This window comes from Diospyros lotus, chromosome 5 (assembly GCF_014633365.1).
Source record: "Diospyros lotus cultivar Yz01 chromosome 5, ASM1463336v1, whole genome shotgun sequence".
Classification (NCBI taxonomy): domain Eukaryota; kingdom Viridiplantae; phylum Streptophyta; class Magnoliopsida; order Ericales; family Ebenaceae; genus Diospyros; species Diospyros lotus.
In genome coordinates, this window is record NC_068342.1 from 37,317,895 (window position 1) to 37,344,577 (window position 26,683).

The window sequence follows — 26,683 nt, forward strand, 5'->3', positions numbered from 1 at the left end:
GCGGTGTTGATCCTTTGATTTTTGACTATACCATAAAACTAGAAGAACTTCTCACACCTTCGGATCCACCACCATGGTTTGGATCCTTTAAAGAGAGGGATTTCCAATCTTGACATAGGGCCTTGATTGGATCTAGGAGAATAAACTTCCCTTACCTGATCTCAAGTCTCCTTATAAGATGAATTTCCTACTTCAATAACTCATTGTGGTCTGGGAAAGATCCTTGGTCCCGCTAACCCTTGCTTGGGAACCATTTTGGGAGGGAATTCTAGCTGCAACTGGAATTGAGGCAAAGAGGATAGCATGCTAAACATGTTGTTGATCCTCTATCCAAATTTCTCCATGGTGTCTCAATGCCTCAATAATTCTCATTGTACTCCTTCCCGAAAGGCTACCATATCTTCTCTTAGCTCATCTCGGATCTCCCTCATCTCCTCTCTACTATGGGTCATGACTTCTTGCATTTGATTCATCCCAAATTCCATTACCTCTATGTGATTCTCCAACTGCTTCAATTGAGTGCCTTTCGCCATCGTAATCACCGTTTGATTAGCCTCAATTACCTTGATTTACTCCACCACCGGACTCCAGAATCACAACCAAGGATGATTGGCTCTGATACCAAAATGTCAAGTCTCTTGCATGGGACTTGAAGTGCAAAGAATTAGAAAGAGAGATAGAAAGAATTTGGAGGGAAAAAAGAGAATTAAAAAGGGAAAAGAGAGAGAATTAAAGAGGGAAAGATCTTCTCATTCAACATAGAAGTCCCATCCTCCTACATCTGGCCTTATATAGGCTATTCCCAAGGTTTCATAACACAACTGTGGGGAACATTCTAACTACTCGCTACAAGTGGCCCATGTGGGCTATGATTATTAGAGGAATCATACAAAAACTTCAAAATTGCCACCGATGTCAAAACACCCCTTACTATTTTCTTTCTATATATGCATGCTTCAAGATTAAAATATTTTTGACTTGTATGCTATTTCATTTTGTTTTCTTCTCACTAAGCTCTCACTAAATGCTCTTCTGGAGAGGGGAAAGCTAAAACTGTTACTAGATTCTAAGATGATTAGCCATCCTTTACTAGTCTCCATCTCAATGTCAAAGTGGATAAGATAGTAATGTTATTTCATATATTTTCTTATATAATACATAATCTATATTTTTTTATGATGTATCTTTTAGCTTTGTCTTCGATAATTACCAATTTTTTTCTTAATTTTACCCTTGAATGTGGTTTTTGGATCTAAGATTAGTTTTTCATTTTACTTTTCCCAAGTTGGCAAGGTCTTGTTTACTTTTTGGAAAGCATATGACCTATTTAGTTATAGAGTACATTCTCGAAATGCTATTTATTCCACCTATTAGGATTAACTCTTAAGATTGTGAATAATTTTCTCAATATATTACTATCTTTAAAAAAAATAAAAATATAATACTTGGGTAAAACTGTTTAAGAGAATATGGCTCTAGGTGTCAACTCATCCACTAGGCTAAATTATATTCTCCTATGGAAATTTTTGAAATGGGAAAGAATAAAAAATGAAACTAGCAGTTCTTTTCAAGAGGTGCTCACCTCTTATAAATGCTAGTTGAACCATTGTTTTTTCATTCTTCACTTGTGTGAAGAGCATTCTAAAATATGGAACAATTTTATGGTGAGACGGACCCTAAATAATTGTAACGACCAGTTAGTGGATCTAGGTGTTTATTAATATTTTATTTTCGGGCATTGAAAATTTTTCCCCTATTAAATTAAATGTTAGAAAATATTTTTATGTGAAAAAATTTATGTAAGTAAATTATATGGATAAATTATAAATGTTATTATCATATTTTGTGAAAAGAGGTGGAATAAAGAAAATGAAGAAAGAAAATAGAAAATGGTTGAAAAGTCCAACTTAGTGGGCTAAATTGGATTTGGGCCAAGAGTTGAAAGATCAAATGTGATGGATTGTTGGAAGATTTAAATAAACTCATCTCTAATGGATTGGGCTGCTGAAATTAGGTTAAGCCCAAGTGCAAATTGTGTTGTATTTTATTTAAGTTAAATGAAATGGGTTGGGACCAAGTTGAATAGTCTCCCATTGGGCTTAATAAACGTATTGGGCCATTGATTTAGGCTTGGGCCTATATGCATAAAAAGTGGCATTATAATTAACTGAAAATGAGAAATGTGGCAAATGACAAAAAGGGGCATGCTTTATGAAAAAGATGAGGGAAAAAAGGGAAATTTCATAATTGGTTTGATAAAAAAAATGAGAAATAAATAATAAAATGTGAAATGTCCAAGAGGGGAATCATTTAAATAATTGTGTGTTTTATGTGGAAGGGCAAAAGGGTAAAAGTAAGGGGGTGGTTGGCAGCCCACTCCTTCCCCCTCACCTCTCCATGCTCTCTTGTTTCCTTCTTCTTTCTTCCATTTCCAATCTCTCTCTCTCTCATTGCTTCTTCTTCTTCCTTGTTCCTTCTTCATTTGCATCCTCTTCTTCTTCCATTGTTTTGCTTCATTAGAGCTTCAAATGGGCAGGAAATTCAGCATTCGAGCAACTTCTTATCTTTTTCAATTTTCATCAACAAGGCAAGTTCTCTTTGCACTTTTATTACATTTTGTGCAAGCTTCCTTCTCTTTTTCTCCTATCTTCTAATGCAAGGTATACCCTTATATTTAATCAAAGCTCTTGCTATCATCTCTTCAAGGGTGGTTTTTGAAAGCTTGTAGTTAAATGTATTAGTTATGTGTTTTTCTCAAATCTTGTGGATTTGCTTTAATGGTGTCATTGAGTCTTGTTTTGGTCTTTATGGGGTTTGTTTTCCCCATCTTTTATTCAAGGAATGGTAACTTGGGGGTTAAGGTTTTGTTTGTGGGTGTTTGTCGTTCGTGGATTTTCAGTTTCGTGTGAGTTTGGTCAGCTATTCGAGCTAAAAACTTTGAAACATAATCCATGTATTTCGAAACTTGTACTCTATATTTCAAAACTTGCTAAAACAAAAACTTATATTTTGAAACTTGTACTTTGTATTTTGAAACTTGCTCAAATAGAAACTTAGGCTGCATTCTCTTTGCTTTTCAATTTTCAGTTTTGAGTTTTGAATTCATTTTCAGTTTTCTGTTTTGGTTGTCTATTTTTAGAAAATTAAAAATGCGTTCTCTTTGTCATTTTGAAAAAACTATTTCTCAAAACAGAAAATTAGAAAACGCATTCTCTTTTAAATTTTGAAAATAATTTTTTAATAATATTTTATTCAATAAATTTGAAATATTTAATGTTAATATATTATTAAAAAAATATATACATTTTAAAGTTAATGAATTTTGCAGTATTTTTTCCCATTACAATAATAAAATACGAATAAATAAATAAATATGTATTTTTAGTTTAGAGTTTGTTTTGAGTGAAAACACTCAAAACAACTTTTTGTTGTTTTGAGTTTTCTTTATATTTTTTTTTGTTTCCAAAAATACATTTTTAAAAACAATAAAGAGAACATGTTTTCATTATTTTAGAAAATCAAAAACTAAAAATGACTTGAAAATAGTAAAAGGAATGCAGCCTTATATTTCGAAACTTGTACTCTGTATTTCAAAACTTGTTCAACAAAAACTTACATTTCAAAACCTTGTACTATTTAGGCTATAACTTTTTTTCCCAATATTGGAATTAAGATCTATTTTTTTATTGAGACCCTAACTCAATGAGCTTCGATTTGGTATAGGATTTGAACCATTTGGGAAACTATTGAGCCTATGGGATTCCTTTGAAATGTATGATTGATTCGTAGCTTTCTCCTTCCTTAAAATTCATTCAATCTTAAATTCTGGAAACAAATGCTTCCACCTTGACCTAATTATCAATATTATCAAATAATTGCACTTAATTGATGTGGTGGAACCTATTTGAATGTTGAATTGTGTGAAATGGCCAGGAATCTTAGTGGTTAGGAATTGAGGGTGCAAGAATGTTACTTGTTATAAATTAGTTGTGGCTGCGTTGCATTATATTGTATTGTATTACTATATTGCTTCACATTATGATGTTGGGCCATGGGTTGCATTCATTGGGGGGTCATATTTGTATGTGTTGGGAGCGTAAACATTGGCTTGACACGGCTGACCTATCGAGTACGGACTTGTGTATGTTAGGTAAGCATATGCATTAGAGCATTCGTGTGTGCGAATTCCTACATAGGCATAGCATGGCTTGATGCATGGATTATGGGGGATTGTCATTATGTTAATGCTGCAATAGCCATTGCATTCCTTATGTGCTGCATTGCATTGTAGTGGTGATGGAAATTGGCTTGTGATTATGATGAGTAAGACTAGGGGTTTGAGTCCCATAATAGTTGTATCTTGTGATGTGTAAGATTGGGGGTTTGAGTCCCACAACAACTGTATCTTGTGATGCATAAAACTGGGGGTTTGAGTCCCATAACAGCTTGTGACCTTGATGTGGTTGTGAGTGCTTCGGCACGTGATGATGATATATGGAGGTGGATATTGATTATGCGGGGTCGATCACCTTCTTCTGTCTCGAACCAAGTACCTGCAAAAAGGGTGGGGACTTGCTCCCCGTGATCCCTCCGACGCTCAAATCAGTTCATAGGGTTTTTGAGGAGTATAATAGTCATGGAAGATAATAAAAGAAGAGTCCCTTAGGAATCAGATCCCCATACCTATAGAGACTATGCTCTATTTATAGATGTCTGTTATCCTTTCCCTTAGGAGATAAGATATATTTCAAAAAGAGAGGTTGATCCCCTTTCCATGGGGAGAAAAGATAATATTCCCTAATAGAGATAATTCTTGGGATATTTAGAGATATTATTGGTTGACTGAATATTCTTCTTTATCTCTTGCCAGTTCAAAATCATAATAAAGATTATAAGGATAAGCGGAGCTCCTAAGTCTTGACATGTGGCGATCGCATATTGGCCTTTACTGGCACACATGGCTCCGAGTTAATGGTAACCTCCCAGGGGTAGTACAATAAAATTGCCCCCCTGTAAATATTCCCTTATCAGATATGATATTGATGGATGTGATATGAGAGCCTTGGGCTCATGTTATTTATTTGGTAGCCTGTCCTTGGTTGCTGGCAGGTTTGTATACTGGGTCTTGGGAGCCGATGTATGCATTTATGTGGGCCCCAAGAACCATATGTGGCATTTATACATTTATGTTATGGCTGGGTATTGTGTTATATAACCACATGGCATGGATTGTGTGTTGTTTATGTATATGACACTGGTGTGTGTTTACATATATGACATGATATGCATGATGTTAAGGGAAAGTCTGGTCGTATCCATTTTTCGTTATTTCTATACACTTGTTGAGTCTTGTGGCTCACCTTGAAAATGTGTTTTGATAAAATGTAGAAATTGTATTTCCTTGAGGATGTTATTGTCAAGTGTAGAACACATGAATCCAATTGATGTCTAGATGTCAGGTAGTGATTTTCCCTTGACTTTGAGTTATTCATGCCTTCATATATCGATATATCGATGCTTCCATTTGCTATATACTTGTTGAGTCTTGTGGCTTACTTTGTTTCTTTTGTCATTCAAGGAAAGGGGAAGATAGTTATTTGGGGCTAGTCTCGATTATATATGTATAGAGATGTTCAGGCCTCAAGATCCATGGGTATAGTTTTGAGGGGGTGAGTAGAGTGTTTCATTTTGTATTTAAAGTCTTAGTGCCCTTTTATTTTGAAAATGTATGCCCTTTTATTTTGAAAATGTATGGGTGGTAAAGAATGTTGTAATATTATTTTGACTCATATTGATAGTGAGCAAATATGGAAATGAGAAGAAATTTTTGAAAATCTTGAGTGATTTTTTGTATCTGTATCCATTTTGAATGGATCCATTCTCTCGGACTTTCTATGCTAGCGGGTAAATTCGAGAGCGGGCCCTAACAATAATGATGGTAATTTTGTTATGTTGTAAGTAAAAGATTAAAAAATTGAGTTGTGAAAATAATCATTGTATAAAACAAAGATAAAATAAAAATAAAGTCACTTATAAAAATAACTTTCCTTTTAGATCTCACGAATTGGGATAGCTCCACCAAGAAACCGAATTTTGGATAGTATCATCAAAATTATATTTTTGGTTCTGTAATCATTAGCTTATGAAGATGAAATATAATTTATGAAATCGATCACTCCCAACAACTCAAGATAACTATAATTAAAGGTGTTGCCCGTCCAAAAAGAATATAGGAAGATGATTCTCAAGGAAATGGCTTCTCAAGAATTCAGCTTCATGTTTATTACAAAGTTTAAAGGAAGTAAAACAAAAGAGATTGGAAGAAAATAAGAAAATTTTTGAAAGAGATAAATTTATGGAGTATGTTTTTCTTGGCTAGCATGAAAAGGTGCATACTTTTTCCCAAGAAAATAACCTTATCCTCATGCCTCAACCAACCATTCCTGCCTTATCCCATTCATGGTGATGGTTGTGTTTTTTTTTCAAGGGCAAAGATGTTTGTGCATTTTTATTTTGGTTCATTCATGGTGATGGTGTCATTATGCAGTTACTTCAATAATATAGCTAAACAAGGATGAAAGAATTATTTAATGAATAAATTATGGGATAATTACAAAGCTTTAAGGCCTAATGTTTGCTTTCAACTAAATTACACCTAACACCCTGAGGTATGAGAATTAGTTCCTAGACCCAGTGATAAATCTATAATAGGAACCAAGTGGGTTTTCAAGAATAAAATTAGATGAAAATGAAAATATAATAAGAAAAAAGGCAAGGCTTGTAGCTAAAGGATACTGCTAAGAGGAAGGTATTGATTCTGATGAATATTGAAATGGAAAAAATTATTGTGTAAATTTCATTTTTGTTCTTAAAAAAAAAAAGTGGCCAACCCACATAAGGTTGAACCCTTGTCTCTTTTACTCTCTTCCTCCTCTCACTCAACTACCTCTCTGTTTTCTTTCTCACGCTCTTCCTCCTTTCACCTGAATACCCCCCCTCTCTCTTTCTCTTTCTTATTCTTTTGTTCCCTCTCTAGTTACCCACGTTGTCTTCGTCAGTTGTCGCCGCCATCATCACCTCTATTCTTCCTGCTCCATTCCATCTTTGATCTCCCTCTTCGGGCTCAATGGTTCATCGTATTTTCAACACCTCTCCATCGTCCCGCCGATCGGATCCATGGTGAGTTTCTATTTTTAACGCCTCTTGTTCTTCTTTTTTCTTTCTCAGTATCCCTATCAGACATCTTTTTGCTTTCCCTCTATGATCTTCCCTTTCATTTGGAGCTGTCGTAACTTGGGCTCATCGTACTATTTTTGCGAGGAAAGAAATTAAAACAAGCAATTTACGCTTTAGTAGCTACTATTTCACGTCTTATATTCGGTAGATCTCTCCAAAGTTTCATTCTAGTCTTCGAAGTAAGTTTAAATCAGCGCCTATCTAGTTTTTTGAGGTAGGTTTGATTCACCTAGAGCGATTTGTCTACTTCTTTCGTGGTTACTCAATCTGAACAATAGTGTCAAATCTAGTTAAATGAGATGTTGATTTGAACGACAAAGGTCAGATCTGGATGAGTGAGGTGTAGATTTGAGCGTTGGTGGCACGGATCTAAGCAGCGGTGGTTAGCATTTCATTTGCTATTTCAGCCTTTCATCACCTCCAGCCTTTTGTCTGTCTGTTTGTCTGCTTGTCCATTCGTCTATTCATCTGCTTGTCCATCCGTCTGTTCGTCTGTTTATCTATCTGTTTGTCTGTCCGTCTGTTCATCTAGTTAAATCTACTCAGATCTAACCAAATCAACCCAATCGCCCACAACCGTCGTCCGCGACTTGCTCACCAACCCAAAAAAATAAATAAAAATAAATAAATAAATAAAATAAAAAATAACTAGAAGATCGTGTCAGAAACCGGTTCTCCATGCGGTGCCTACAAAGTATTGAGAAGAAAACGTACCCAATGGTGCGTCTTTACCCCTTACTTCTGTCATGAAGAAGGATCTACTAATTTTGCAGCCATCTATAAAATTTTTGCTACCAGTAATGCCTCCAAGCTCTTGGCTCAGCTTCCAATAAGTGATCGTTATGGGGCTGCCGCTACACTATTGTATGAAACTCAAGCTAGGCTTCAAGATCCCATTTACGGTTGTGTCTCCTATATTTTTGCCCTTTAATATAGTCAGATTTTGGAGGCATTACTGGTAGCAAAATAGTAATTTCTTAGAGGCACAACTGCAAATAGTAATTCCTCCAATATAATAATTTCTCCTATATTTCCTGCTATAATGGTCAGATTTTTAATCGTTGGAAAAGTGCCCAAAATAGCTATAAATACCTCTCAAACTCATTTTTTGAGCATCCAAGTGATTTCATTGCATATCCAAAGCACCCAAAAGCTTTCAAACGCTCTCAAGCAAAGCATCAAAGAAATTCGAGGCTCTTGAAATATTATTGCACATCTACCAAAGAGCCGCAAGGCAAGAAAGGAAAAGTTCTTCAAGTTTTTTACAACAAATCCGAACTTCTCCATTTGAGGTTATAAATTTATTTAAATTTTATTTCATTGTATAATTTGTTCTTAATTGCTTATTGTGTGCAAGTGTGGATAAATTATTTGTAACATTTAAATTACCATTGTGGATTGTATAGGTTTTCTAGAATCATTAAAATCTAAGTGAATCTAGTTTTCAATGTAAGCTAGTGTGGAAACCTTGGTGAAATTATTTTAGTGGAACTCCAAGGGTAGTTAGACATTGAGAGAGTGGACTAAGTGTGTGTGAAGATATCGAACCACTTAAATTGTGTTGTGTCTCATTGTATTTATTTTTGTTATATATTGTTGCTTACTGTAAGCACCCCTGCTTGGATATCCCAACCACTCAGACTACTTGAACAGGAGCGCCTATGGAAGGAGAAAGAATGAAACACAAGACAGGAACTTCCCTAACATGCATACACAAGAATTAATACAGCAGAAGCTAAGCTACACACATGCATGCACTACGGGTACTCCGCTAATACAACGGTCACAAGACAAATAAATGCATACAGACTCCTGTGCTGACAAACATGAGACACGAGAAATGACCTGACATAGTAAAAAAGAATAGAGAAAATCCCTCTCAAACATCAAAGTTGACGGGGACTGACGGAACTGCCTGTACACTATACCGACTCTGTCGCTAGAGGCTGACTCCCTTGCCCTTGACCCACGCTGCCACTACTTGGAATGATGGAAAGCAAAGTGAGTCGAGAGACTCAACAAGCATAAGGGAAGAAAGGCAGAAGGCTGAACATATCCAGTAAACTCTCCCCAGAACACTAACCCTCAAGCACACATAAGCCATGAGACACCCAACACAGTATAAAAGCATAAATAAAAGCACGTATCAGTTATTGGGGCCCACACAAGACACATGGCACCCAAGTCTCATACCAACCTGCCGTTGCCCTGAAAGATAACATATACCTCCAACAAATCTATTTGCGTTGTCCTAAGTCGGTGCTCCCATCACCCGAATGCACTCGTCGGTCCTTCCGACACCCGAGCTGTAGAATAATCGAGTCGTAGGCTCCCTCGGAACGGTCTTCCCGTCCGAGACCTGTGAACTGTTAGTAACCATGCAATGCACATAAAAATGAAATGGCATAGTGAACATCAATGTGATACACCGACGGCCATACGTCCAGGCATCAGGCCATGCTCCGCCCACATAGTAAACCATATGCGATGCATATGCCAGTGTCAAATGCAAACTAACCACGCTAGAATGTTCGTGTCCAAGCATACTAAATAAATGAATACCCCAACATGCATCCTGAACCCATGTGCATATCAAACCATGAACGGTAACACAACATATCAAATCATGCAGTAAAACACATAATGACAGAGCTAGTCAGTAGTGTCCGGCACAGATCAGCAGTCAGTGACTAGGAGTGTTCGCCCGACGGTCCACTCCAGGGCTGTACAATAGTTTACTCCAACGTCACCAAATAGCCAACCCCTACCCCACTGCTCGATAGCTCTAACTGACCCACACCCGAGAAATCCATAAATAAACCAGTACCTCTAAGAACCTAGTCCCCAAGTTGGGTTCAACATCATTCCTAAAGGAATGAGGGTAGTATAAACCCTCGTAGGCTTTTAACAACTAAAATTCTAGAAGTCCCGAATTTAATTTAAATTATACCAAATGAATAATAACTCAATAAATAATGCTCGAAGCCGAATTGGAGTAAGAGAGGGGGTAAAATACAAGAAACAATGGGGATTTACACAAAGGTTGCAAGGTTTACAGAGGGGGTTTAGAGCTTGCCTTTACACGATCGTTTCTTGCCTTTCTTGCACTCCCGCTGCGAAATAAAACATTTCCTAGCAATTAATAAAATCATAACTTACATTAAGTAAATCTAACCGTGTAATATAAATAATTTAGCCGTATAAAATTCTTAAACATATAACGTTTCTAATAATTTTTACTCACGTACCTGGTCACTTTTCATGCCAAGACAATCCCAGAATCCCCTCATTTTTCTCATATTTTCTTTCTTTCTTTTTCTTCTCATCATCATCTTCTTCTTCTTTCCCGCGTCTTCTTCCATGCGTGCGCACCAGCGGCCACTCGCCGCTGCCTAGCTAAACTGGCCACCGCTTCCTGCCGGCGGCACCATCGGCCACCCCCAATCATTGCGCCACCACCGACCGGCGCCTCCGCTATGAGCACCGACGCCCGCGCCTCGCATAGCCACCAGCGTGCAACTAGCCACCAACACCCAACGCTGGTCAGGGCGACTTCCTACGCCATTGCTAGAGCTTCTTCAGGCTGCCGTCGTTGGCTGCCTCCCATGCGAGCTGCTGCCTTACTTTGCGTTGGCCATGGCCGCTTGCGACCGCACCAGCACGTTGCCTGCGCCGCCTCGTGCTGCACCCAGCTACCTTTGGCCAGCCCTCGGCCACCAGCTCTCTCCCGATCTCCTTCTCTCCCTCCCTTCATCACTTGGCCGAGCTCTCTCCCTTTCCCAATCTCTCGGCTCCCTGCTCTCTCACGAGCTCTCCCTCTCTTTCCTTTCTGTTTTAACTTCAGAGAAAATGCCACTGTACAATACTTAGCCTTCAAGCACACGCGCACAACCACTCATATATAAACATATTAATCAATTTAATTTAATTTAAGTTAATTTGATTTACTCTTTTATTATTATTATGATTATTGTTATTATCTCTATTGTTATTAGCATTATTTTTACTATTATTTTGTTACCTTAAATCCTCAAATACAAAAATTTGATAATTATTATTGTCTCCAAAATTTTGGGATATTACACTTACATTTATTATTAATCTCAAATATAATTTATTATATTTATTAAGTATATATTTTTTTAATAAAATCATTAATTAAGAATATTTATTAAAATTGAGAAAAATTTTAATCACTTAATTCACCCCCTCTTGAGTGGCCATATCCTAAGGGACCAATATCAACTACCTAACACAACCCTCATTCTTTATTCGGACTTGGGACAGACAGTGAATAACATCTCCAAGTAAAGTTTCTTGGATATTCAATCTCACAAGCAGATAAATCAAATACACATATATTGAACTTTGAATCTCCTAAATAGTAAAACACCATGAGGAATCCCTATCAGATTAAGTGATACTCTGCAAATTGTTTCCAACCATCACAAAACCATAGCTTCTTGTCTTTTTTCTCCACTCCCAGACGCCAAATTTGACCGGTAGGTATCGTGAGTCTCACAAAAGTAGAGAGCTCATTGCCATATATCTCAACAAACTCCTCAGGAAGCCTATGGAGATAACAAATTTGATTTTTTTTTATTAACATATATAGTGATTAGGCAAGCTACTACAAGAAAAATGTATTTTAGCAACAAAATTTTCGTCGATAATTTTTTAAAATATTTTTTTAATTTAGCGACGTAAATTTCGTAGCTAAAAATAAAAAAATATTAAATAAAAAAAATTAAAATTTAGTAATGGGCTCAATCCCATTGCTAAATAATAAAAATATTAAATAAAAAATTAAAATTTAGCAATAGGTTCATCCCCGTCGCTAAAAATAAAAAAATTAAATAAAATTATTCAAATTTGGGGACATCGAAAAAAATAATAAAAAATTAAATTAAAATTTAGCGAAGGGGCCATCCTGTCGCAAAAAAATAAAAAAAATTAAATAAAAATTAAAATTTAGATAAAAAGAATTTAAATAAAATTAAATAAAAAATACAAAATAAAAAAAATAAATTTAGCGATGGGATATGCCTGTCGCTAAAAAAGTAAAAAAATTAAAATTTAGCAACAGGAGAACCTGTTGCTAAAAAATAAAAAATAATAAAATATAGAATTAAAATTTAGCGAAGGGACAACCTCGTCACTAAAAAATATAAATAAAAAAATTAAATTTAGCATCTGGGTATGCTCATCGCTAAAAAGTTAAAATTTAGCGACGGGAGAACCCGTCTCTAAAAAATAAAAAAAATTAAATAAAATAATTTAAATTTAGCAATGGGGACCCATCGCTAAAAAATAAAAAATAAATAAAAAATATAGCGACGGGTAGCTAAAAAATAAAAAAATTTAAATAAAGAATTAAGGTTTAGCAACCAGACAACCCCGTCGCTAAAAAATAAAAAAAATTAAGTCAAAAATTAAAAATTTTACATTTAAACATATCATAATAATTTTTACTAACATTAATATTAGTAAAAATTAAACTGATAATTTTTAAATATATTACAAATTAAAATCAAAATTAAAATATAATTTTTCACTGCTAATATAATAATTAATAAAGTTTTATTTGAATTAATTACGAAATAAAATTAAAATTAAAATTAATATTCATTTTTTTTACTAACATTAATATTAAAATTAATATCATTAAATAAGTTTGAGAAATTTTGGTATATAAATATAATTTTGAAATATTTGAATGAGAATACTATAAATATGTTTTATATACATCAATAAACAAGAAGACTTCCAGATCGATTGGCTTGCGCGCGAAACTTAGTCATGAGAGGTTGGGGGTTCGAATCCGATAAAGAGCTTAAGATAATAGTTGAGAATAATATTCCAGCGCTGCCACGTGGCGTGTAGAGGCGCAACCATGTGGTGCACATGACGGGGAGGCCCGAGACCTGGCGTGCGTTGAATTTTAAATTTTGGGGTTGAATTTAGCGACGGAATTAGCGACGGAGTCAACCCTATTGCTAAAAAATAAAAAATAAAAAAATTAAAATTTAGCGACGGGCTCAAACTTGTTGCTAAAAATAAAAAATAAAATTTAGTGACGGGTTCATCCCTGTCACTAAAAAATAAAAAAAAATTAATAAAATTTAATAAAAAAATTTAAATTTAGCGACAGGATCAAACCCGTCATTAATTTCGTCTCTGATTAACGACGAGTACAACCCTCGTCACTGATTTTGTTGCTAAAAAATACCCGTCATTAACTCCTCGCTAAATTTCAACGATGCCATTTTTAGTGATAGAAAAATACTCGTCACTAAATCCGTCGCTTAAGCCAATGTTTCTATAATGTAGAAAGATTTTGATAAAAAAACACAGATGTTAGATTGAGGTTTTAGGGCATCCCTGCAAATTAGACATTTACCCTAGGTTTATACTAATTGAGATGCTTATCAATTCTCCACTTTATTGCAAACAAAAAACCATCTCAGTGATCATTAGCTAATAATCTGCTTTAATCATGGATATCTAATGAATGCTTTTAATTTAAGGGAGAATAACGGGGACTTAACTAAGATTTAGAAAATAATCATTTTCTGTTAAACTTATTGTCACTTCAGCAAAACCTAGCTGGATCATTTTGACTTAGTAGAGACCTAATTAAGATCTAGATTCTCTGTCTTTCCGGGGAAAATTCTGCAAAAATAGTCAATAAACTTTCTAGTGGTAGAGAAAAGTGTTGGAAAAATTGCAGAAGAAGTTTCAAACCATTTTCTTATCAAAAGAAGTTATAAACCATGGCTTCTAGTGAGATAGAGAGGAGAGAGAGAAAGAGGGAGGAAAGACAAAGAGATGCAGGAATAAAATGGTCAATTTCCTCAATTTTCAATTTTTAACAGTTGGGGAACACTACAAGAAAAGTGCTAATTAGCGATGGGTCAAAATCCGTCACTAATTAGTGACGGATTTGTGACGAATTTCTTTCACTAAAGTTTTTAAATAATTTTTTAACGTTAGTGATAGAATTAGCCCGTCGCTAAATTTAGTAACGAAATTACCGACGGAAGAATCCGTCACTAATTTTTTTTTTTACTTTTTATAAATTTAAAAATTTATCAACTAAAAAACCCGTGACAAAAAAAAGGTAAAAAAAATAAATTTAGAATTAAAGATTTAGCAATGGGTTATCCGTTACTAAAAAGAACAAAAGAAATTTAAAATACAACAGTTGCTAAAAAAAAAGAAATAAAAGTAAAAAACTTTAGCAACGGGATTCACCCATCGCTAAACACATGGAAAAAAAATAATATAAAAATTAAAAATTTAGCAACGCGCGTTTCCTATCACTAAAAAATGGAAACAAAATTTTAAAATTAAAAGTTTAGTGACAGGTGAACTCGTGGCAAAAAAAGACAAAAAATAAATTAAAATACAATATTTAGTGACGGGATACACCTGTCGCTAAAAGAAATTAAATTTAAATTTAGCAACAGGTAAATCCATAGCTAAAAAGGAACAAAAAATAAATTTAAATGAAAAAATTCGCTTAAAAAAAGAAATAAAATAAAAAAATAAAAAACTTTAGTGACGGGTCACCCGTCGTAAATTTAAAATACAACAACAGCTAAAAAAGGAATAAATAAAAAAAAAAAACTTTAGCGACGAGGTACACCCGTCGCTAAACACACGAAAAAAAATAATATAAAAATTAAAAATTTAGCAACCGTCGCTAAAAAATGAAAAAAAAAATTTAAAAATTAAAAGTTTAGCGTTGGGTCGGTGAACTCGTTGCAAAAAAACAAATTAAAATACAATATTTAGTGACTGGGAAATTAAATTTAAATTCAGTGACGAGTAAATTTGTCGCTAAAAAGGAACAAAAAAATAAATTTAAAACACAAAATTTGCATAAATAAATAAATAAAAAAAATAAAAAACAAAAAACTCTAGCGACGGGGATCACCCGTCGCTAAAACATGGGAAAAAATAAATTAAAAATTAAACATTTTGCGACAGGGATATCCTTCACTAAAAAAGAACCAAAAAAAATTAAAAATATAACAGCTGCTAAAGAAGGAATAAAATAAATAAAAAATAAAAACTTTAGCGATGGTCTCTTGACACACAGAAAAAAAATATAAAAATTCAAAATTTAGCGACGGGTATTTCTCGTCGCTAAAAAAGGAAAAACAATTAAAATTAAAAGTTTATCACAAAAAAGCCAAAAAATAAATTAAAATACAATTTTTAGCGATGGGATACACCCATTGCTAAAAGAAATTAAATTTAAATTCAGCAACGGGTAAATCCGTCTCTAAAAGGATCAAAAAAATAAATTTAAAAGACAAAATCTGCTTAAAAAAAGAAATAAAATAAATAAAAAATAAAAAACGTGGGAAAAAATAAATTAAAAATTAAAAATTTTGCGATAGGGATATCCGTTGCTAAAAAAGAACAAAAAAAAAAAATTAAAATACAACGGCTGCTAAAAAAAGGAATAAAATAAATAAAAAATAAAAAACATTAGTGACGTGTACACCCATCACTAAATAAATGGGAAAAAAATGTAAAAATTAAAAATTTAGCGACAGGTGTTATCTGTCGCTAAAAAATGGAAACAAAAATTTTAAAATTAAAAGTTTAGCGACGGGTGAACTCGTCGCAAAAAAAGCCAAAAACTAAATTAAAATACAATATTTAGTGACGGGATACACCCGTCACTAAAAGAAATTAAATTTTAATTCAGCAACGAGTAAATCTGTTGCTAAAAAGGAACCAAGAAAATAAATTTAAAAGATAAAATTCTCTTAAAAAAAGAAATAAAAGAAATAAAAAATAAAAAACTTTAGCGACGGGGATTACCCGTCGCTAAAACATGGGAAAAAATTTGAAATTAAAAATTTTGCAACAGGGATATCCTTTGCTAAAAAAGAATAAAAAAAAATTTAAAATACAACAATGGCTAAAAAAAGGAATAAAATAAAAAAAAATAAAAAACTTTAGCGACGAGGTACACTTGTCGCTAAACACACGGAAGAAAATAATATAAAAAAAATAAAAATATATCAATGGGTGTTTCCCGTCGCTAAAAAATGGAAAAAAAAAATTTAAAATTAAAAGTTTAGCAACGGGATACACCCGTTGCTAAAAGAAATTAAATTTAAATTCAGCGACGGATAAATCCGTCGCTAAAAAGGAACAAAAAAGTAAATTTAAAAGGCAAAATTATAACAGCCCACACCTCTTTCTGGGCGTGTTATGCCTTAGGAAATTTGGGTCTTATTATTATTTTTTTATTTACTTTACTCCCGAAATTTCCCAAGACCTATCTAGTGCTAAACGAGATGTTTACTCTAGAAAATAAATACAAAGCGGAAGCTGAATCGAACCTGCTCATACATATATGAATAACTAAACATATCGTTTATTACAAAATTATTACATAAGCTTCCGAAATTAAAACAAATGTACATAATTCTTAAACTATTCATACTACAACATAACGTGGCACATTTTCTCGTTTCTTGACGTCTCGCGTCACTACACATCTCCAACCTCGATATCATCACTACAAGTCCCGATTGGAACGTTGAATGTTCCAGAGGCGAACCCAAGTTAGATGATGAATCATCTAGGTAAGGTACATAATGTTATGTCATGTATGTATGCAATGTCTTTTATCGTAGATGTCAACTACACCCCTCATGCTACCTACTATTTTTACGGCCACCTCTTTCAAAGTTGGGGTGTATGGGTGTACCTTTGGTAAGGCAGCGGTGCCAGTTCGTACTCCCTACGGCCTCAAATGTATGTGATCAATGATATCAACGTGTATTTATGCATTTCATATCATGGATGCAGTCTACGTGTTGGGTACATATCATAGTATGTCAATATGATGAAAGCATTCTTGAAGATAAACATTTATAATTGTACTCATCTTGAAACGGTACACTTATAGTTAAGTTGCCTTGAAAAATGTATCGGTCTCGAAAATCATGCCGAGCGGCTATTACTTAATCTTCTTGCCCTCATGGACTCCTAAAACATTAAAATTATTTTTAGAATATCATTTTACTATTTTTCCATAATTTCTATAATTTCTCTTTATTTTTAAGCCTTATTTCTTAAAAAATTGCATAAAAATTATCTAGATTTTCATAAAATCTAATTTCTACTTACTAATATTCCTTAAATAATATTTCTAATATTCTGGAATTTTTTTGGAATTTTTTGAATTAATTTCCTATTTTTCCTTATTTCCATAATAGAAGAACTATTTAAATAAATGGCTAATTTAACATTTTCCAGAAATATTTTTCACAAAATATGACATAAACAAAATTTCAGTTTTAATAAATTTTTTTTGCACAATTTTATTTCTTTTATTTTTATTTTTTCTTTATTTCTTTTCTTATTTTATTTTCTATTTTCTGTCGGGCGCATGAAGGGCATGAGCCTTCTTCCTACTCGCGGGCGCATGGCTACATGCACCTGACTGGGGGCATCTTTTCCGGTGGCCACTTTGCCACCAGCGACGCCTCGGCTGCTCTGAGTTTCAAAAAAAACTCCCCTCCCCCTTATTTTCGACCCTCTAATTCCAAAAACAGCCTTAAAAACGAGAAAAAAGCATAAAAAATACCTCGATTTGTTAATTGAAGTCTCGGCTCCGACGGCTTGTGCGATTTTCTGGCGAGCTTGATTCTCCTTCTCCGCTGCTTTGTTGGCCACCAAAATCACCAAAAATGTTGCCCATGACTCAAAGATCGAGACCCCACTCTCAAATCCTCTCAACGCTGCCCCAAATGCCCGATCTTAGCTATCAAATTTTTGGATGAATGGACATGCGCGAACTCGGCTATTTATAGCCAAAACTTCGCCGCGAACGTCCCATCGAGACACCCACGTGCCCTAAAAGCCATACCCGATGTCCTTGCAAGCATTAAAACCCCCCCTTAACCCTAGATGTCCGATTGCAGGTGCGGCCATGCTCTGGCCGCGTGTCTGCTCTGATACAATCCAGATTTTCTGGATTTTTTTTATATATATATATAAACGGATATATACATATATACATATATATACCTTTATATCATACATATATACATATGCATACATTTATACATATACCTATTTATTTTCATGCATATATACATATACATTTATACTTATTACATGCCTATTTACATTTACATACTTATATTTACACATACAGTTATACTATATTTTCTGGCATAAGCATATAAATTAATTACATATCACTAAAAACATAAATTTAATAAACATTTAAAACTCTAATAATAAATTTTGCTACTAAATTTATACATACTCACTGAAATTTCTTTAGGGCTTAAAATCAGGATATTTACGGTATCTCAGGGTATTATATTCTCCCATCCTTGCAAAAATTTCGTTCTCGAAATTTGATCATTCCTCACTTATTCTAACTGTAGGGTCTTCAAATAGGTATGGAAAATTTAGCTTCATGTCTTCTTCTCATTCCCAAGTTATCTCTTCACTCACTAGGTTTCTCCACAAAACTTGTACAAGAGGAATTGACTTGCTTCTTAGGACCTGATCCCTACGATCCAAAATTCTGACTGGTTTCTCAACGTACGAAAGATTTTCTTGAATCTCAATAATTTCAGCTGGCATTACTTGGGAGGGATCTGGCTTATATTTTCGGAGTTGCGATACATGAAACACGTCATGGAGGTTTGATAGAGCCAGGGGTAGAGCAAGTCGATAAGCGACTAGTCCAATTCTTTCCACTATATCATATGGTCCTATACACCGGGGACTTAAATTTGCGTTTTTCTTGTTGCTTCTAGTCACCATTCTTAGTGGAGATATCTTTAGGTATACCTTATCGCCTACTTGGAACTCCAAATTCCTTCTTCTCGTATTTGCGTAGGACTTTTGATGGTCCTGAGCTTCCTTGATTCTTTCTCGAATGATCTTTATCTTTTCGGTTGTCTCCTAAACTATCTCAGGTCCCAAGATTTGACGTTCACCTACCTCAGTCCAACATATCGGGGACCTACATTTTCGTCTATACAGGGCTTCATAGGGGGCCATTCCAATGCTACTGTGGTAGCTGTTATTGTAAGCGAACTCTACTAATGGCAAATGCTCTTCCCAGCTACCTGGAAAATCAATAGCACAAGCTCGCAGCATATCTTTTAGGGTTTGAATGGTCCTTTCTGATTGACCATCTGTCTGGGGATGATAGGCTGTGCTTAGCCTAAGCTGAGTACCTAAACTCTCTTGTAGACTTCCCCAAAACCTAGAAGTGAACCTCGGGTCGCGGTCTGATACAATGCTTGCAGGCACTCCATGCAATCTGACAATCTCGTTAAGATATTACTGAGCTAATTTGCTGATTGGTTGGCTTACTTTCATAGCCAAGAAATGAGCAGACTTAGACAGTCTGTCAACGATCACCCAAATGACATCATTTCCTTTAGGACTTCTTGGCAATCCAGTCACGAAATCCATCGTAATGTGTTCCCATTTTCACTCTGGGATTTCTAATGGTTGTAAACTTCCACCCGATTTCTGATGCTCAATCTTGATTCTTTGACACGTGTCGCATTGACTTACGTATCTTGCCACGCTTTTCTTCATTCCGGGCCACCAATATACAGCCTTCAATTCTTGGTACATCTTGGTGGCACTAGGGTGTACCGAGTACCTGGATCGGTGGGCTTCTCCCAAAATTATCTATTGCAATTCCCTCACACGAGGTACGTATATCCTACCTTGAAAATGAAGGATGTTTTCTCTTATCTCAAATTCTGGTCTCTTTACTCGCCCATGCTCGTCAACCCACATTTTTATTCGAGAGTCTTTTGAGTAGGCTTGTCGTATCTGATCCATTAATTCTGGTTGTAGCGTGAGACTAGCTGCGTAGGCAGAGTTTCCTCGGGGAATTACTCCTACTGTCATCAAGCTAAAAGCTCCTACTAGCTTCCATTCTGCCACTATTATTTCGGCCACACAAGTGGTTTCTTTCCTGCTTAGGGCATCTGCTACAACGTTAGCTTTACCGGGATGGTATTGAATAGTGCAGTCGTAATCTTTTAACAGTTCCATCCATCTCCGTTGCCTCATGTTTAATTCTTTCTGTGAGAAGACGTATTGTAGACTCTTGTGATCAGTAAAAAATTTGAACTTCTTGTTATATAAATAATGCCTCCAAATCTTTAAGGCAAATACTACCGTGGCCAACTCCAAATCGTGAGTCGGGTAATTCTGCTCGTGGTTCTTGAGCTATCGGGACCCATAGACAATGACTCTACCGTGCTGCATTAGCACACACCCAACCCATTTCTTGAGGCATCAGTGTACACTATAAATCCTCCTGATCCGTTTGGCATAGCTAGTACTGGAGTGGTTGTCAGCTTATCCTTAAGTGTTTGAAAACTTTTTTCGCACCGTTCACTCCAGTCAAACTTCACCCCCTTCTGAGTTAACTTGGTGAGGGGTGTTGCAATCTTGGAAAACCCTTCCACGAACTTCCTATAATATCCAGCTAATCCCAAGAAGCTCTTAATTTCAGTAACCGACCGAGATTGCTTCCAATTCGTCACAGCTGCTATCTTGGTCGGGTCGACCGATATTCCTTCGGCCGATATAACATGCCCTAAAAATGCCATTTGGTATAACCAAAATTCACATTTCGAGAATTTGGCATACAACTTATGTTCCTGTAACGTTTGTAAGACCATTCTCAAATGTGTCTCATGTTCTTTTTTCGAGGGAGAGTATATCAGTATTGAAAGTAAAGCAAGATCGCTACGGGGCAAGCAGCGTAGTTCAAAAATTTTGAACCTTACCCCGATCCCGGCGATTGGATCAACGTCGAAATCAAATCATTCACAAACAAATAAATAAATCTAACCTTTAGATTATCGAGTCATTCGCGGATTCGAGCCGTCCAAGCGTCCGGCCTCTAACTCGTGATACGCGGCACGCGTCCGTTGGCAAGGAGAGCGGAATAGGAGTGCTAGCTCCTTCTCCTTTGTGCGGCTTGTGTATGGACGGTAAAAGAACACCCACGTTTCAAATCGATGCCAAAAGAAACGGGGAAGAGTGAACGGCAATGCGTTTTTCAACTCTTGAAAAACGACACCAAAAATCACCTCTATGATGGGCAACCTATAAAAGGATATTTATAATGAAATATCCTAGGGTTTCTAAAACCCTAATGGATTGGGCTAGCCCATTAATTCTAATTTAATTAGAATCATAAGTGGGCTTATTCTAGTCCAACTAGAAATATAATTAAATGGCCCAATCCTTTTATAGGTTAAATAAAGTATTATGGCCCAAATCTAATTCAAGTCCAAATATATTTTATTTAATATTTGGCCCAAATCTAATTTGGTCCAAATATAATATTTAATATTTGGCCCAAATCTAATTTAGTCCAAATATAATATTTATTTTAATATTTGGCCCAAATCCAATTTAGTCCAAATATAATATTTAATTTAATATTTGGCCCAAATCTAATTTAGTCCAAATATTAACTTAAGCCCAAAAATATTTTATTTCCTATTTGCCACTCCAACAAATAGAAAATCATTAAATTAGAAACTCCTTCCTAATTTAATCAAATGCCATTTTTAGGAAACTCTTTCCATTACGACGACTCCTCGTCATATCGACGTCATTACGTCTATCTATTCTTTTTCCGTGAGAATCTACGACGGCACAACTTCTTGCCGAAGTGTCCCACTTAACCATACGTCCACTCTCCTGGTTTAAGCCAGGGACCGTGCCTATTGCGTATGACTCATTAGGCTTCCGAATATGTTGGCAATGTGTCGGTACGAACACATAAGACAAGATTGGCCTCTAGCAAGGCGTCATGCCTACCCAATTATTCAGAACGATTCATAATTCGCAAATAACCTTTCACGAGCATGGTTACCGTGTAATACGATCCTCTCGTCAATGCATCTTATGTGATCTCAAGTATGGCGATGTGTTGCTTGATAATGATCACATGAGTTTTCTTCGGTCTTTCGGATATCTTCACTTAATAGAAAGTGAATCAATAACTCCTTATTGATCTCTTTCACCATGGCCATGGATTTAAAGTGAATATCCACCGAATGCGCCTTAGATACATCATCCTCTATCAAGGGATAGACGAGTCCCATCTTGGCTATGCACCCATCTCCATAAGCCTCATGATATACCCAACGATCGCCCACGTGCAGCCTTTGTCTAGGCCCATCGAAACGATGTCAAAGCATACCGGTCTTCTTATGAGATGACCGTGACAACCTCAGGTCCAAGGATTAGTTACACCCATCTCGTATGAGAATTTCATCAACATATAACCAAAATGGATTCTCATGGCGAGTCATGTCCAGTGACACGTTCTCCAACATTGGTCACCTATGTACTTGTCTAGGCATCCCCATGCCTATGAGTGTGAGACCCCCATTGCTATCACATAGCAAAAACATAGCACATACAAGTCTTACCGCAATTGTCAATGTCCATTCTTGACATTGCTATAACTTGGGACGTTTAATGATGTCTAGAAACTGTGATGCATCATCTCACATCTTTATAGATTATTCACAGTATACATCATATGGACTTCTATCTAGTTTCATTCGGTTATTACAATAATAACAAGAAACTAATAGAATGACTTCTTGTGAATTTGAATAACTCTTTATTCAAATAATAACATGATTACAATTGTCAGTGTACAACATGCCCAATCTGATTGGGTCTAGAGCACCTACACTAACAATCTCCCACTTGCACTAGAGCCAATCATTCATGTATCTTATACCTGATGATCGAACATGACTTTCATGTTTCTCCTGGGACAGAGCTTTAGTTAAGGGATTTACGATGTTGTCATCCGTCGATACTTTCTCTACATATGTCACCTCAGCTGATAATCTCCATTATCATATGGTGATGCCGCAATACAAGTTTGGTCCGTTGATGAGACCGTGGTTCCTTCGCTTACGCGATGGCTCCATTATTGTCCCAATAACTGTTATTGGATCAATAATGCTGGACACCACTTTAAGTTCATCAATGAACTTATGGATCCATACAACCTCCTTAGCTGCTTCGAAGGTTGTTATGTATTCGACTTCAGTTGTTGAATCTGCCACTATCTCTTGTTGGAACTCTTCCAACTCATGGCCCAGCCATATAGGCATAATATGAATTTCGACTGTACGTGATTTAAAATCATCATGGTCAAATTGGAAACTGGCATCCATGAACCCCTTCATGGTATGCTCTTATTCTCCATATGGCAAAAAAACATCTCTTTAGTGCTTCACAAGTACTTAAGAATGTTTTTCACAGCAATCCAGTGTTTCTAACCTGGATCAACTTGATATCTACTACATATGCTCAAAGTATGTGCGATATCAGGCCTCGTACATAACATGACATACATGATCGAGCCAATAGCCAAGGCATATTGCGCTCGACTCATCCTATCTCTCTCATCTTGTGTCTTCAAACACATAGCCTTGGATAGATGTATTCCATGTGACATGGGAAGACTTTTCCTCCTAGAATCTTCCATGCTAAACCTCTTTAGCACCTTGTCAATGTACGCACTATGGGAGAGTGCTAGCAACCTCCTGGATCTATCTCTATAGATCCTTATTCCCAGAATATAGGCTGCTTCTCCCAAATTCTTCATGGAGAAAATATTTTGAAAGCCATATTTTAACTAATTTCATCATGGGAACACCATTCCCTATGAGCAATATATTGTCCACATATAGGACTGAAAGGACTACCACTCTCCCACTAACCTTCTTGTAAACACAAGGATCAACTTCCCTTTTGAAAAATCAAACTTTTTGATCTTTTCATCAAAACATTGATTCTAACTCCGGGATGCTTGTCTTAGTCCACAAATGGACCTTTGCAAGTTGCAAATCTTATTTGCATGTTTATGAGTAACAAAACCGTCAGGCTATGTCATATACACATCCTCGACCAGGTTTCCTTTAAGGAAAGCTATTTTGTCATTCATCTGTCATAACCCAGAGTCAATGTCAGACATTGCCTCATCATAGATAGTAGGGTCATCGTTCACAACCAGAAGCACATCTCCATGTGCCGAGATGAGAAATCCATATCTCTCTTGCTCGCGACGAACCCTCATCGACCTATGAGGTTCTTGTGTAGAAGGTTGGGGAGTTGACACAACTTCTTGTGTGTGATCTTTCTCGAGTTCCTGGAGGGGAGTATTTGTTTGTGATTCGCCTCGAATCTTATTCGAGCTTAACATTCCTCCCACTAGCCACAGCATCTAAGAATTCCTTCTCAAGGAATACCACATGCTTGGCAACAAAACACCTTTTGTTCACATGGGTGGTAAAAGTAATATCCATTTGGATATCCCACAAACAGATATCTCGTCGATTTGGGTTGTAGCTTATTACTGTCAACACGTTTAACATAAATTTGACAACCCCAAATCTTAAGGAAAGACAAATTTAGCTTCTTTCCTTTCCATATCTTATATGGAGTCTGAGTAACTGATTTACTTGGAACCCTGTTCAAAACAAAGATCGCGGTGAGGAGTGCGTATCCTCAAAATGAAATAGGGAGTTCAGCGCGACTCATCATGGACCAGACCATGTCCAACAAGGTCATATTCCTCCTTTAGACACACCATTTATCTATGATGTTCTAGGTGGAGTCCATTGTGAGAGAATCACATTCTGCTTCAGATGATCTAGAAACTCACTGTTCAAGTATTCACCATCTCGATCTGATCGAAGTACTTTGATACTTTTCCCAGTTTGTTTCTCTACTTCAAATCTGAATTCTTTGAACTTTTCAAAAATCTCAGATTTGTGTCTTAAAAGATACACATAACCAAAACATGATCTATCATCAGTAAAGGTTATGAAGTAGATATACCCACCTCGAGCTTGGATGGATATGGGCCCACACACATCAATGTGCACAAGCCCTAGCACTTATGTAGCCTCCCTTTACTTTAAAAAGAGACTTAGTCATCTTACCAAGTAAACAAGATTCGCAAGCACCATATGATTCATAATCAAATGTGCCGAGATATCCATCTCTATACAAGTTGGATGTGCGAGTCTCATTTATATGGCTAAGGAAACAATGCCATAAATAAGTGCTATTTAAATCATCTGATTTAAGTCGCTTAATATTTATGTTATTGATAGGAGTATCAACATCAAGGACATATAAACTGTTACGTACTGTTGTTTTACCATAAAACAACTCATTTTTATCAAATGAACAACTATTGTCCTTTAAATAAAAAAATGAATATCCATCATTGTCAAACAAGAATTAGAAATTATATTCCTAGTCAAACTAGGATTGTAGTAACAGTTATGTAACTCTAATACAAGTCCTGTGGGCAATGTCAATAAATAGGTCCCTACAACTAATGGAACAACTTTTGATCCATTTTCCACGTATAGGTACACTTCTCCTATTATTAATCTCCTCGTACTCCTAAGCCCATACACAAAGGTGTAAGTATGAGCATTAGATCCAGTATCTAATACTCATGTGGACTGATCAGAAGTAAATAGATTAATTCCAATAACATAAATACCTGAAGTGCCTTGAGTAGAACTCTTCTTACTCTACACTTCTCGATTTATCACAGTGGAGATAGATTGCATCCTTTTTGCCTTTTGGGTTTTAGTCTTCTGGACTCTTCCAAATTGCGCTGTAGAAGAACTCTTCTTCCTTTTTGGCTTTCTTACTCTTGGGCTTACCCTTGTGCGCCTTGGGCCTTTCAACTAAGAGAACACTTCTCTTGGCCTATAATCAATTTTAGGCTTGGTCTCCCTTAGTATGGACAGCTACTCTCTAAGGGTCTTATCCATAACTTTTAGGGAGGGACTATAACAGCAAATCTAAGGTAAGTTTCAGCATCCATACCCAAGTTCAGCTCTAGCAACCTATTGATAAAACATATCATCTCCATGGCATGCTTCTCAACAGATGGTCCTTGAGCCTAGCCATGATCTCATAGGCATCATAACTCTTATGTGGCGACCTATGTTTCGGGGTCATGGCAGCCAAGACGATATATCAAGCGATGATCATATCACCCATGTGCATCGTCCAGGCCTAATGTGCTATTATTTCTTTAACTGGTGGCTTCGTAAGAAGATAGCTCTCTATCGCATAAAGAATCTTATCATACGTGAGGACTATCCTCAAGATGATCTCCCAGTCATAGAAATTAGTCTCATTAAAGGTATAATTGCCCTCGAGTGTCGATCTTATTGACATGTTTCCAGACATTCTGGATCAACAACTGATAGAGATATTATTATAATCATATTGAATTACGAAATCATAAATTGCAAGAAGTAACATTTTATGATTGCTCCCACTATTTTCTACGAGTTTGCCACCCTCTAGACATAACTCAGGAAATCCCGTTGGAAGATTTCCTAGC